This window comes from Lissotriton helveticus, chromosome 5_1 (assembly GCF_964261635.1).
Source record: "Lissotriton helveticus chromosome 5_1, aLisHel1.1, whole genome shotgun sequence".
NCBI classification, from domain to species: Eukaryota; Metazoa; Chordata; class Amphibia; order Caudata; family Salamandridae; genus Lissotriton; species Lissotriton helveticus.
The window spans coordinates 1526845220-1526858907 of record NC_136065.1 but is presented as its reverse complement, the minus strand read 5'-3'; positions in this window follow the sequence as shown (position 1 = coordinate 1526858907).

The window sequence follows — 13688 nt, the reverse complement described above, 5'->3', positions numbered from 1 at the left end:
TTTTACTAGTTTGGATTGTGTCTTTAACAATTTGAACTCTGGTGACTTTCTCATTTTCTTTTTTTAAAACAGCAACACATTTCAACACATGTTCTATTCTTTTGGAAACTGTAAGAACCTCATCCAAAGTTGGTTCATCACGTAGCCAAAGTTCTTCTCTCACCTTCTCCATGTTGCACCCAAACATAAACTGATCTCGGATTCGTTCATCAGTTAAATTGTCAAACTTACAAGATGAAGCAAGCTTCCTCAATTCAGTCACATAACACTCTACTGATTCTTCATCTCTCTGCGTTCTTTTAGTAAAATGGTATCTTTCCAAAATGGTCCTTAAGATAATGTTTATCCAATTTTCTAATGCAGATCTCATAATCATTTAACCCTTCACCTTCAGCAGGTGATAACTTGGGAAGATGATCAAATACATCTTGCCCTTCAGAGCCTAAACAATGAAGAAGTAAAGATGACTTTCTTTCTGCACTAAGAGAAGCGCCACTGACTTTTGCATTTCTCTCGAATACTTTTTTCCATTTCTTCCATTTCATAGGTGGATCACCAGAATTGACAGGAAAGAAAGGAACAGCAGTTAAATTTTGCATTGCACCAAACATAAAATATTACAATTTAAAGGTATTAATCATGAAAATTAATAATAAATTAAATATTATCAAATGTAAAAGACTGTATGCATTAATACTCATCAATCCAAATTTGATAAAATTCAAATGAGAGGGATGCTTTTTAAATTTGAGAATGTTCAAAATCTTCCACAATGTTCATAAGAGAAAAAATAATAATATTTATAATATTAATTTAGCTGTGAACATGAGCAAATGATAAAATTGCTTTTAGACTGTGCACATTTGTAGCTAAAAATATTTTTGGGAGGCACTAAGCATGGCCTATCAGCGTAAGTATCCGAAGGTTCCCAACAATCTTCTAAGCTGTGCCTATCAGCGTAGGCACAGATATTGTAATAGCTCTGAGCGTCAGCGCGATGAAATAAAACAGCAGACATCAATTTCCACACTCTGCAAGCTGTGCGCATCAGTGCTCTATAAGGAAGATATCTGACCTCTACGAGCTGTGCACATCAGCGCAATGTAATGAGGATTCCAGACGTGAAGCTGACATCAAGCTGTGCCTATCAGTGAAGGCACCACAAGATTGAAACACGGCGTCAAAATCGCGATTTCCTCTCAAGCCTCGACACGCCCCTTAAAGGCAAACAGGAAGTACACAGCGTCAAAACAGAGGAAATGAATCTTGGAACAGCCGGAATAAGGAAGAATCTCTTTGGGTTGCAGCAGCACTAAGGTAAGATGTCCTTTAATTTAATATTGAATGCTGCTGGTACAACTCTTCCAAGCGCTGCTCACAAGAATTAACTTACAAAGTTGTGCCGCCGAAAGAATATGCTTCCTTAACGAGGCTTTGAATGCATGCGCACTTCAGCACGAGTCAGTTAACGGCACAAGCGAAAGAAAGCAGATGCGCACACCTTTAGGGCTCAGTGTCAAATTAACAAGATGTCGAAAGGTTTTTGAGTTGAAAACGCTCACTATGTTCAAAATGATAAAAGTAAACGCCAAAGTCACTTTAAGATAAACTCGCTATATTCACAGCGATCAAATTCAAAGCCGCAGTCACTTTTTTCCCTTTGACTGAAAAAAAGACATAATTAGGCATGAAAAGTTGAAGTAAAAGCTGGGCCTAAAAGCAAAGTCAAGAAAAAAGTTATCTCTCACCAGTATTTCTTGATAGAAGATTCTTGTTTTGTTGAGATCTTCATGGAACTGCCGACTATGCCAGTGGAATATTTTGAAGAAGGACTCCAGACTCAATTCAAATTCAAAATATCTTTATTCAATTGTTGTGTGCAATCATAAAAGTACAAATAAATAACAGATATACAATTTAAAAAGAGAATATAAAAATACAGTAATTCATTGGATTCATAAACAAGACAATTACATTTTTAAAGTGCAATTACAATTATAAATACATTTGTAAAGTGCAGTTATGTAGTCGTACGTTTCCTGATAATCATCACATTGTAGTGTAGTTCCTATTATCCCAATAGGCTCTGCACATTGGAATAATACCTTCAATAGTATAGACCTAGGACGGAGGTTAACTAGGTCTTCTACTGACGATATTAGACTTAAAGTTTTGGGTTTGCCAGCTAGCTCAGAGTTCACTAGAAACTTTCTCGAATAGGCAAGGAGGAGTTTAACCTCCCTGGATAGACAAGAAGGGATTTAGTTTCTGACAACCATAGAACATGACAACTTTGCTCTCCCCTAATCAAGAGTGTATCTCTAGAGTCGTGTGAAAACAAAAGACAACTTATTTTACTCAGTCAGTTCAGTGCATTCTTAGTTTCACCAGATTGTAGAGAAAAGGAAGAGACGGGCGTGTTCAATAAAAGATGTTATTTATTGATCAGTCTCTTTTCTCGTACAAGAGAAATGAATCGATATTATTGCAATACTTATGGTTAAGTAAAGTGCATACAATAAAAGCAGAATTATAAAATAATACTGTAAAAGCATTGATTTGGTTTCTAAGCCATATGATATTTAAAATGGATAAAATGGATATATACATATATACATTTGACTAATCGTACTCAACTGGTGCTTCTAACCACGCCTACCCCGGTGTACCTGACCTAAGCCTAATACGTGGGCGGGAGTAGATAAGTAGCAGTTTAAGTTAAGTTTGTTTTGCCAAGTGACTGACTCAAGAATTCTCTGCAAGGGGTTATTCAGTTCTGTACCTGAGATCTAGAATGGTTGAGGGCTGGTATCTCTCGTCTTTGGTCTTGATATTCCAGCTGCCTGCGAGGGCTGCTTGGAAGCGCCGGAGCTGGATTTCTCGGCAGGAGAAAAGCAGCGTCTCGTTCTCAGCGCGTCAGGAAGGCGGGGCAGCGCCAGTGGGCTACGCTCTCTGCTGGGCTCTTCGGCAAGTCTCGCTGCTCTGATCTCGTCACCACCGCGTGTGTTTGCTTAAGGCAATGTCGGTAATATTTATACCTGTAAGGTGCGGAGATTGACGTAAGGATGGACATGGATACGTCAATAAGGATGTCATACGAACTGGTCGTTAGCACATTCTTTACTGAAGTTCTCGGTGAAATCAAAACAATGGCTGTAGGGATGTTCCCAGGTTGTCATAGGTTTGATTTGTTTTGAGAACTCCGTATGCCTTATCAGGGGCTGGAGGAATAGTGCTTGCCTAATTAGATGGCAAGCGTTATGACCTAATCAGATAACGCGTTCCTGTGCCGTGGTGTGGCTTAATCAGATAACGGTTTTTGCACCGTGCGATGGCTGCTAGTTAATTATTAACCAGAACAGGGTCAGGAATAGGGGGATCGATACAGAACCTATAGGAATACATCACACCCACTCCACGCAGACTATGTCCATATTTACAAATCTAGGCATAGTAAATATATAGTAGTGTATGTGTATACCGTACCACCCCAAAATACATCCATATGCATTTTGAAATTATGTAATACACGAGAAAAAAATAATCATATGCACTATATGCACTCAAGCAGTAGAAAATGCTAAATTAATCACGCATATTCATACATCATTATTAATCAAATATGAAAATAACACATGAAATGGCTCTTAATACAGAAGAAAAAATGCGAGACCATTTCATCACAAAATAAAATATCCATGAACATGCCAGAGGGCAGCTAATGTATCTAAAGTTCCTAAAATAGAAATTTAGTTCTCTAAGAATAGTTTCTACTTTAAGCAGAAGATAAGTGTCCCGAAAAACTATAAAAATATTTTGGGGATTGTGAAAAAAATCTGCTGTCCGTAAACTGGAGAAAAAATTGTTCATGTTACTTTATCATTAAAGTTGAAGGCCAAATTCAGGGTGATGGGAACGCCGTGTGCTAGCTTGCTCAAAAGTCATTATTACTGCTCTGGTGAGAACATCATATTATTTAGACTGTCGAAAAAGCTGTCAACAGCTTCCTGTGAAAGTTCCACTAACTCGGAAAAAGATGTTACCATGCATTCATGAGCATGATTGCCTTCGCTGATGTTTTGATTAGCATTGCTGACAGAAGGTCGTACCTGATCGATGCTGCTTTCATTTTGAACCTCACTACCCCTCAATCGTAGTGGTGAAGTTTCCACGAATGCCGTCATCAGGATTGGTAGCCGCTGGGGACAGCACAATGCATGAGCCGTTACCGGACCCAACAAAGTTTCTGCATCCATTGGCGCATCCGATTGTAGCCTCAGACAGGTGTCCAACACGCATTCTTCTCCGCACAGCATGCACCTTAATACAGGTAAAACACATCGTTGCCACATTGGTCTAAATGAAAGAAACCAAGTCATGTTCAGGTCTCTAAGCCGGGATAGTCCCAATATTTTAGATATCCGGTCCCGGTATCCAATGGCTAGGATTGTTTCTTCCCTTGTCGCAGGTGTTTTGTCTGTGACACGGTTTGCCATAGCGAAATAACAGGATCAAAAATAGGATTCCTGCCACTAGTCCCAAAAGGAGAGGAAGTCCGCCAAAGATGGAATGGACGAAGTCTGGAAAAATACCCAGAATGGCTTTAAATGGAGTTAAAGCCCCCGAAAACACTGTCTTAAATACATTTGAGACTCCACTGGTATCAGAAATATTTAAGATTTCGTTCAGGATTTCTGCGAAATGTATGGGGGAATTAGTTGATAACAATGAATGAATCTCTGCCGTTGTCCTTGCAACTTGGAGATCATACGTTTCTTTTGATGACGTTAGCCTGGTCGGCGTCTGAAGGAGCACTGTTTTCATTCTGCTTAAAGTATCAATTCGAATAGAAGCAATTTTCAAATTCGGCCATAACCTTGCCTCCCTGTCTGGCATTGCGCTGGGGAACAATACCCGTTCACAGCACATGACCTTCGCAGTCGTAGTTATGAGATAAGGTATTCCGGGCAGCAAACTACAACATCTGCGGTCTACAATTATAATGTAACTCCTGTTCGATAGTCTCCTAAAGAATGGTTTTATTTGTGTTGCAGGTGTGCCTAGCTGGTGACATGAAAGGTTATTTGAGGACCCTTCACAGGCTCCGTGTAAACTAATACCATTACACAGAAGTGTACCGCTTAGTGACATCGCACAATTATTGCCACTAAGAAACACTTTCTGGCCTTTATTACTGACACATGCATGTGAATAGGGCAAGTTCCATGTTGACTTAATGTATCCTTTTCCCAATTTTTCGTACATGCCAGCCTGTATATATTTTTGGCAGTATTGAAACCTGTAAGTAGATATTGGAATATTAATTATCCCATGTATTATCCATTCACTGACCGGTCGTTCTGACATTGTCAATGGTAATCTCTCGAGTTTCTCAATGCTCAGGATTGTATAATCAGCACCCTTCTGTGCCATACTGATTTGTTTATCAGTAAGGTTAAAGATATTGAATAGTGACGTTGTGTTGATTAAACGCCAAGGCACATAGCCTGAACGCAGATTTTGTAACGTCCAGCCAAGCTGTACAATAGAACGCAATTGGGACTGACCGTGTTGTAACAACAGTAAGTCTTGCGATATTATGTCGATTGCTGAAGACACAATGCTGTCCAAAGAGTATATTCTGGAGGACAGAGTCATTAACCCATTGTCCACTACAGAAAGTGATTTTTCCAAATTAATACGGTCAATTTCCCGTATTCTCTCTGATGTTTCAATTTGAGTTATTTTCCAGGCTTCGTTATAAGCTGCATATACAGAGGCTGCTATGAAGCGTTTTTGACGCTGTTTGCGCGGTCCCATAATGAAATCACGCAAGTCAGCACCATCAGTAAGGAAAGTTAGGTGTTGCTTAATTTCTACCAGTGTGGATGTTTGTAGCCATTGAAGGCAGAGCTTGCCCACACTGTACGTGGTAATTATCCCTGGGTGTTGTCTTTGGGAATATCTAGGGTCTGGCCTGGTCAATGTGAACCCCTGGATTTTGTTCAGGAATCTGTCTTGACAGTTATTAGTATCTGTGGGCCAGATTAACCATTGTTTCCAATCAGGATGTGTTCTGTTTTGGCTTAATACATGGTTTACGTCTATCTCCTCATCTATAGAGCTATTACTGTTCATTGTTGGCTTTGGAATAGACGGTTTGTTTAAATCTTTGATTTTGGCTAGCCCAAGACAGGTAGTTTGTTGAATAGTGTCATTCAAAAATATAATTTGTTCTGGGATCATGCAGGCTCTAAACAATGATTCCATACCTTGTACTTGCCATTCTTTTGTACCCCAAACACTTTTTACTTCAACATTTTTGTCCCAGTAATCAAAACCAAATGTATTCATTTGTTCAAAAAATGAGTCTGAATATATCAATTTAGTGTTTGTAAGCATGGTCTTCGTACCTGTCCTGTTTGACAATTTGAAATAAAATGTTTCTGCATTACTTGTGTTGAACCCTGAAAAATATGAATATTTGTCATAAAAAGTTCTTGAGCTACCTTTTGGAGGGGTTGCACAGTGTTCCCATTGATTATAATTTAAAACATTTCTAGGTTGTGCAGATTTATGTAGATAATGGTTACCAAAGTGATTATAGCAGAACATCTTATCATAATTAGACGAACCCTGCAAATAATCATGTTTTGTAAATTTAGCAGACATCACTAGGTCAGACATCATATCATTAATACTTTCAAAGTCCCAATCATCAGCATATGAGCTTGGTTTTACAAAGTCACTGAATGAGATCTTAATTTGATGTGGATATTTCAGGATTTCAACCGGACCATAGATTTCATAATCGGTATTGTCCCATGCTACCCCGCCGGGTATAGGATTGGCCGTGAAGTTGACTGAAGAAAGTTCTCTTTTCTCAACGTGTGAAGACGTGTGTGGTTTGAGGACCAAGTTGATTTTCTGGCTTGCTGTGTCCATTTTAGCATATTTTCCCTCAATGAAATGTCCCAAACATAGTACCATGATGAGCCAAAGTATGAGGATAAGTGCACCTAAGGCCACCCAGAATTCAATCCATGGAGAAATCAGATAGGTTTCTTTCAGTTCTTTAAAAAGTTCCTTAGCTTTATCTTTAAAAGTTTTTGATGGCTGTCTAGTTGATTCACTGAGATCTTCTGAGGAATCATTGAAGTTTATGAAGTAGCCGGATGCTGTTCTGTCAATTGTTCCAATTGCTTCAGGATTACTGTTTGCTTTATTAGTGTGTTTTGTTGCAGCAGCATAGTCATTTGTTACTTCATTGTAGATTGGTGTTTCTTTGCTAAATGTTTTTAGTTGGGTTTTTAGAGGTTTAAGTTCCATTGCATTGTTGCATAGTCCTTGTTGTTGTTCTGTAGGCATTTCAAATGTGATTAGCCTCTTAGATTGAACCTCTGTATTTGTAGCAAACTTTGGTGTTCTACTACTTGTCGGGAGTCCACTTGGCCTACTGTTTGTTATCGGCCACATGATTGTGGTTTTACCAGGTCGATTGATACAACTCTGTTCTCCTTTTTACCAGCAAGGGGCGGTAGTACTACTGATCTTGTCCCGTTGATAGACAAGACAGGAACTGCTTTTCTGTAAGAAGGCCCAAATTCCTTCTTTACCGCGATATTTTCTATGACTAGATCCCCGACTTTTGGAATCCAGACAGTTATTGCTGGGACAGGTGGTTTTTCTTCAGTGGTTGTTGGCTGTTGTTTCAACTTTATGTTGCTCAGGTCTTTTCTTGTTTCGTTTAAGTCCTGCAAAATAGCCAAACGATCTTTGATGTCAAAGCTTTTTTCTTTAACCACTGAAGTCTGACTGTCAAGATCTAAGATCATCATTCTAGTCCCAAACAATAATTCGTACGGACTGAATCCCTTCAGAGAATTTCTTGGCAGGTTGTTTAGACTACGTTGGACACTTATTAGATGTTTGACCCACCCAGCTCCCGAACCTAATACCTTCGCTGTTATAGATTGCTCTATGCCTTTGGTTTTTTCTTTACACCATCCCGTTCCCTCAGGTAGGAAGTGAGAAGAGTCCCGCTATGCTATGCTCATTTGGCCATGTTTTTCCACACGCTTTAGGGCAAGAGGAAAAAACATTTAGCCAAACGTAGCATGCTTCTAGTGTATATGCCATTATAGACTCGCAAATCTTTTTATAACAGTCCAGACGTCAGCCGAGTGCTGGGGTCTACATTACAAGTGGAAGCTAGTCTTTATATGTTAATTGGACGCATTAATTTTTATTGTTGATCCATTCTGGAGTGAAAACGCCATGGTAATATACCGTTTCTCTCGCCGCTGCGATCTCTGTTGCAGTCAGGGCATATTTTTACAAAAATGTGATGCTGCAGGCTCATGCCTGGCCACCAGTACGTTGATTGTAATTCTTACAGAGAATCTTTTAGTTTGAGGTGTCTGAGACCCTCACCCATATGTGCGTCTGCTATTAACAAGCCTCTCCTGTTCGTGTTTGGAATTACTCTATCCCCCACTCCAGGGATTCGAGCAAAAGGGACGGAGTTTGCATCGATTATGTATGTATAATTGAGTGGATAGTTGATCGGTAGCGCTGAGCAGTCGCCTTTTGATGACGTTTTCACCGCCAGCACTGTTTCACCGTCAATGTATTTTACTGCACGCTTTTTTCTAACTACGGAAGCCGATTCAGTTGCTACCGTTGTGGCTTTCTCAGCCAATGAATTCCCTGCAACGTGAACGCCATCACGCTGATGACTCAGTGAGTGTATCACGTGAGTCTTTGGTAGTTCTTTCTGCAAAAGAACTATTTGTTTCCAAAGCACTTTTTGCTTTATTGTTGCACCTGTGTCATCTTTGTAACCGTTTTGAATCCATTTCTGCAAATCGTTGTTATATGATTTGACGCAGTAATATGAATCGGACACTATAAGTGTCGGGAATTCGCGATCTGCATTATCTAGCGCCATTTTCAATGCTATTATTTCAGTTTGTTCTTCTGAATTAGTTTCTACTGAGTGTGTTTTTATTAGCAGAGGTCTCAGTTTCCCTCCGTGCCACACTTCTTTTGTAATTTCACATGTGGGGTTGTACGCTTGTTCTCCCCACCCTGGTGGTTGAGCATGGCCGTCTGTATAGATTACACAGGCGTACTGTCGTAAGGGCAGAATGTCTATTGGCAGAGGGTATGTCATTTCATATTCTAGATATTTTAATTCCTTTAATTCTGGATCAAAGTAGTATTTTACCCTGTCCGTTGTAATTGAATTCACCCATTGTATCCATTCTGGATTCAACGCTGTTGTTGGTAAATTACATGGGGTTGTTAATGCCTCAAAGGCTGACTCTGCTGTTCTGACTGTGATACGTCTACCGTCAGCTTTGTCTTTTTCTTTTGCTATAGCCGTTTGAACTGCATGAACAATGTTTTCTTTAATACTGAGCTTCTTTTCAGTTTCTGTGTACAAGTGTGATTTGTATGCAATTGGTACCTTTTCTCCCTCATTAGAGGTCAGGTATGTGAATCCGCATCTTCCTGGGATGACTCGAATCACAAGATTGCGTGTGTTATCACGTGTTTCTAATTTTGTTTTAATTAACATGTCTGTTTGTAAGGATCTCAGAATTTCTGTGTGTATTTGAGTCCAATTGATTCTTTTAAAATCTCGTTTTATTAGATCATAAAGGGGTTTTACCCTTTCTGCGTAATTTGCAATGTATGTTCTTCTGAAATTTAGGAAGCCTAGAATTGATTGTAGGTTTTTTAGGGTTCTAGGTGCTTGGAGTACAGCACATTTCTCAAGGAAATTGTCAGCCAGGCTTTTGCCTTCACTTGATAATTCATATCCTAAAAACAGGACTGTTAGATGGGCAATTCTAGACTTTTTAAAGTTGAATTTGTAACCCTCTGCTGCGAACCCAAGTATTATGGTGTTCACTCTCTTCAAGTGAGTATCCAAGTCATCATCTGTTATGTAAATGTCGTCGACATAAGATAATGCCTCGTCATCATAGGTTTGTAGTAACTCTGTTACTCTCGCTGAGAATAATCCTGGGCTGTTCTTGAACCCCTGGGGTAGCCGACAGAAGTGTTTTTGAGTGCCATTTATTGAGAACGCGGACAAATATCTGCTCTCTGGTGCTATGTTTTGACAAAAGAATCCATTAGAGATGTCTAATGTTGTTTTGTATTTTTTGCGCACTATGTTATTCATTAGTGCAGCACTGTGCGAGTTTTGCACTGCAAAAGTTTTGCAACATGAGTTAAGGTGTCTATAGTCCAAAACTAGACGATATGAATTGTCTGGTTTGGAGACAGGAAACAAAGGGTTGTTCATTTGTGAGGTGCAAGTTTCAATCACCCCCTGGTATTCAAGTTGATCTAAGATCTCTTTTACCTGTTTTTTAGCTTCTTGCTTAATTGGGTACTGCCTCTGTGCAGTAGGTTGTGATTTTAACTGGATTTTGTGAGGAGGAGAGTCCTCATCCCATCCTACATGATTTTTATATAAAGCAGGAGCTTGAGCTACTGCCCACTTTCTAGCAAGTGTATATTTTTTATGAATTGGAATATGTTTTGAGAAGGCAGGCATAATTATTTCTTCGCCATGTGGGCACTCCCTGACAAACTCGGGTGGCCAGTCTTTCTCAGCTAGAAGGATGTCATAGCCCTTGGAGAGATTATCCCAAAATAAACCCCTTATTTTTCTAGTCTTATCCCCCTCTATACGTAATGTTATTTCATATATTTTGTGAGGTTTGCTAACTCTGGTGTCTGCAGTTTCCACTTGAATATATTCATTCGTGTCCACTGTCTCCAGATGATTCATAAGGACTTTGCGAGCTATGCTCACTTCTGCTGCGCTGTCTAGCATTGTCTGAGCCCATTCTCCGTTTTTCAGTTGCGTCCTCAGTATTCTCGCCATTGTTGATTACTTTAATACTGGCTACCTTCTTTTTTGGAAATTGTAACTTTTTATTTGGATGAGCAGGTTCCTTGTCTTTGGACTTGACGTGCTCTTCCCTGTGTTCTGATCGTCCTCTTCTTTCCGATTTCTGCGAGGAAGTCTGAAAAGATTGAGAGGGACGTGTATCATTATCTTTATATCTATCAGGTTTCTTAATATTATCCCTATTTCTAAGGTTGTATTTTTTCCCAGAGGGCTCACTTTGGGGAGACCTGCGTCCTTGGTTCGGAGATCTTTCTCTCCGCCGAGGAGACCTTCCTCTGGATTGGAATCTTTTATCTTTAGGATTGGATTGTTTATTTCCTTCCCAGCTCTTTTTTTGTGTTGTTAAATTATTTTTAATGAATACCTTTTCAGGACTTTCAATCAGTTGTAGTTTCACCGATATTCCACCCAGACTATCTCTTCCTAGTTCTTCATAGGATTTTTCTATGATTCTGGCAATTTCAGCTGGTTGGTCTGCTATATCTGTTTCTTTTAACCTTTGGCGGATCGCCACATTTGCTGCTTCTCCCTTTATGTTGGCTAATAATATAGCCGAGACCTGCTTGAAGTCTTTCAGTAATTTCATACCAAGAGTTAAAGCGGGTTCTGGACCATATTCATCTTGAATTTGTTTTAGCACATCTGGTATTACTGACATGGATGGTATTCCATGTGTTTTTGTGTAGATGGAAGCAAAGACTGTACCCCAAGTGTCACAGTCCTCCACGTGCGGTGCGATTCCCATTGGAAGACAGATAGTCAGAATCCTGTGTTTTTCTACCGGGGTGGTGTCTGGAAACACCGCCTCTATTTGGGTGATTTTTTGTGCTAACCAGAATGGTATTTGTTCCTGTTTTGCGGGTACTTTACCTAGACAGGACTGTATGTTCTGTGGTGTAATTTTATTTGTGTTCCCCTGATGAGGGGTCAGCTGTGGAATTTTGATTTCTGGTTGGATTGTTGAAGTCCGCATTACATATTGGACTAATTGTCTATGTACTTTTATTAATTGTTTTAGTTGTACTAAAAGAGCTGGTGCAGGCATTTCTTCAATGTCTGGATGTGGTGTGTATCCGGCTAGGACCGGCCACGTTGCTCCTGGTCTACCTAGTGGACCGAGCCTGGTGATGTGATTATTATGTTTTAGGGCGCCATTAAACAAGAGCAGGTGCTCTTGGAATTTGAGTGGTACTTCCACCTCCTCGAAAGGAGTGTACTCATTAGGAGGTTCCTCTGTTTTGTAATAGTGGAAGTCCTTTGTTACAGCGTTTGCTGCTGGAAAGTTTATCCATTAATAGAATACCTCTGTCTGCCGATATTCGTGTGCCTCAATTACGAATATGACTGTGCCACCTCTCGGTGTCAGTCCATTTTCTATAAGTTTTAAAGTTATAGATTTTCTTATGTTGACCGGGATGAGTATTATATCCGGGTCATTTTCCAGCAGAGTATTATCAGCTGCTATGAGTTCAGCTGTTATTCTAGCTGTCTCTCTTTCTTCTTCACTGTCTACCATTTTACCGACAGGAAGGTTATTCCGTTTGTTTGCAGATCAGGTTTCTTATGGAAACAAAGATTAGATGCACAATATTTTGGAACAGTGTATCCTTCAACGTTGACTAAACCAAGAACCATACATAGGAGTCTCCTCCTGCGAGGTTTGGCGGATATGACCTTTTACCCACTCCAGACGTCTTTGGAGTATTATGGGAAAAAAAGGGGTTCTGTGTGAAAAAGCACGACTGAGTTACTCTAATGTCTTGCGTTAGTTTTATCGCCTATCCAAACGTTTGGGCGCCATGTAGTGTAGTTCCTATTATCCCAATAGGCTCTGCGCATTGGAATAATACCTTCAATAGTATAGACCTAGGACGGAGGTTAACTAGGTCTTCTACTGACGATATTAGACTTAAAGTTTTGGGTTTGCCAGCTAGCTCAGAGTTCACTAGAAACTTTCTCGAATAGGCAAGGAGGAGTTTAACCTCCCTGGATAGACAAGAAGGGATTTAGTTTCTGACAACCATAGAACATGACAACTTTGCTCTCCCCTAATCAAGAGTGTATCTCTAGAGTCGTGTGAAAACAAAAGACAACTTATTTTACTCAGTCAGTTCAGTGCATTCTTAGTTTCACCAGATTGTAGAGAAAAGGAAGAGACGGGCGTGTTCAATAAAAGATGTTATTTATTGATCAGTCTCTTTTCTCGTACAAGAGAAATGAATCGATATTATTGCAATACTTATGGTTAAGTAAAGTGCATACAATAAAAGCAGAATTATGAAATAATACTGTAAAAGCATTGATATGGTTTCTAAGCCATATGATATTTAAAATGGATAAAATGGATATATACATATATACATTTGACTAATCGTACTCAACTGGTGCTTCTAACCACGCCTACCCCGGTGTACCTGACCTAAGCCTAATACGTGGGCGGGAGTAGATAAGTAGCAGTTTAAGTTAAGTTTGTTTTGCCAAGTGACTGACTCAAGAATTCTCTGCAAGGGGTTATTCAGTTCTGTACCTGAGATCTAGAATGGTTGAGGGCTGGTATCTCTCGTCTTTGGTCTTGATATTGCAGCTGCCTGCGAGGGCTGCTTGGAAGCGCCGGAGCTGGATTTCTCGGCAGGAGAAAAGCAGCGTCTTGTTCTCAGCGCGTCAGGAAGGCGGGGCAGCGCCAGTGGGCTACGCTCTCTGCTGGGCTCCTCTGCAAGTCTCGCTGCTCCGATCTCGTCACCACCGCGTGTGTTTG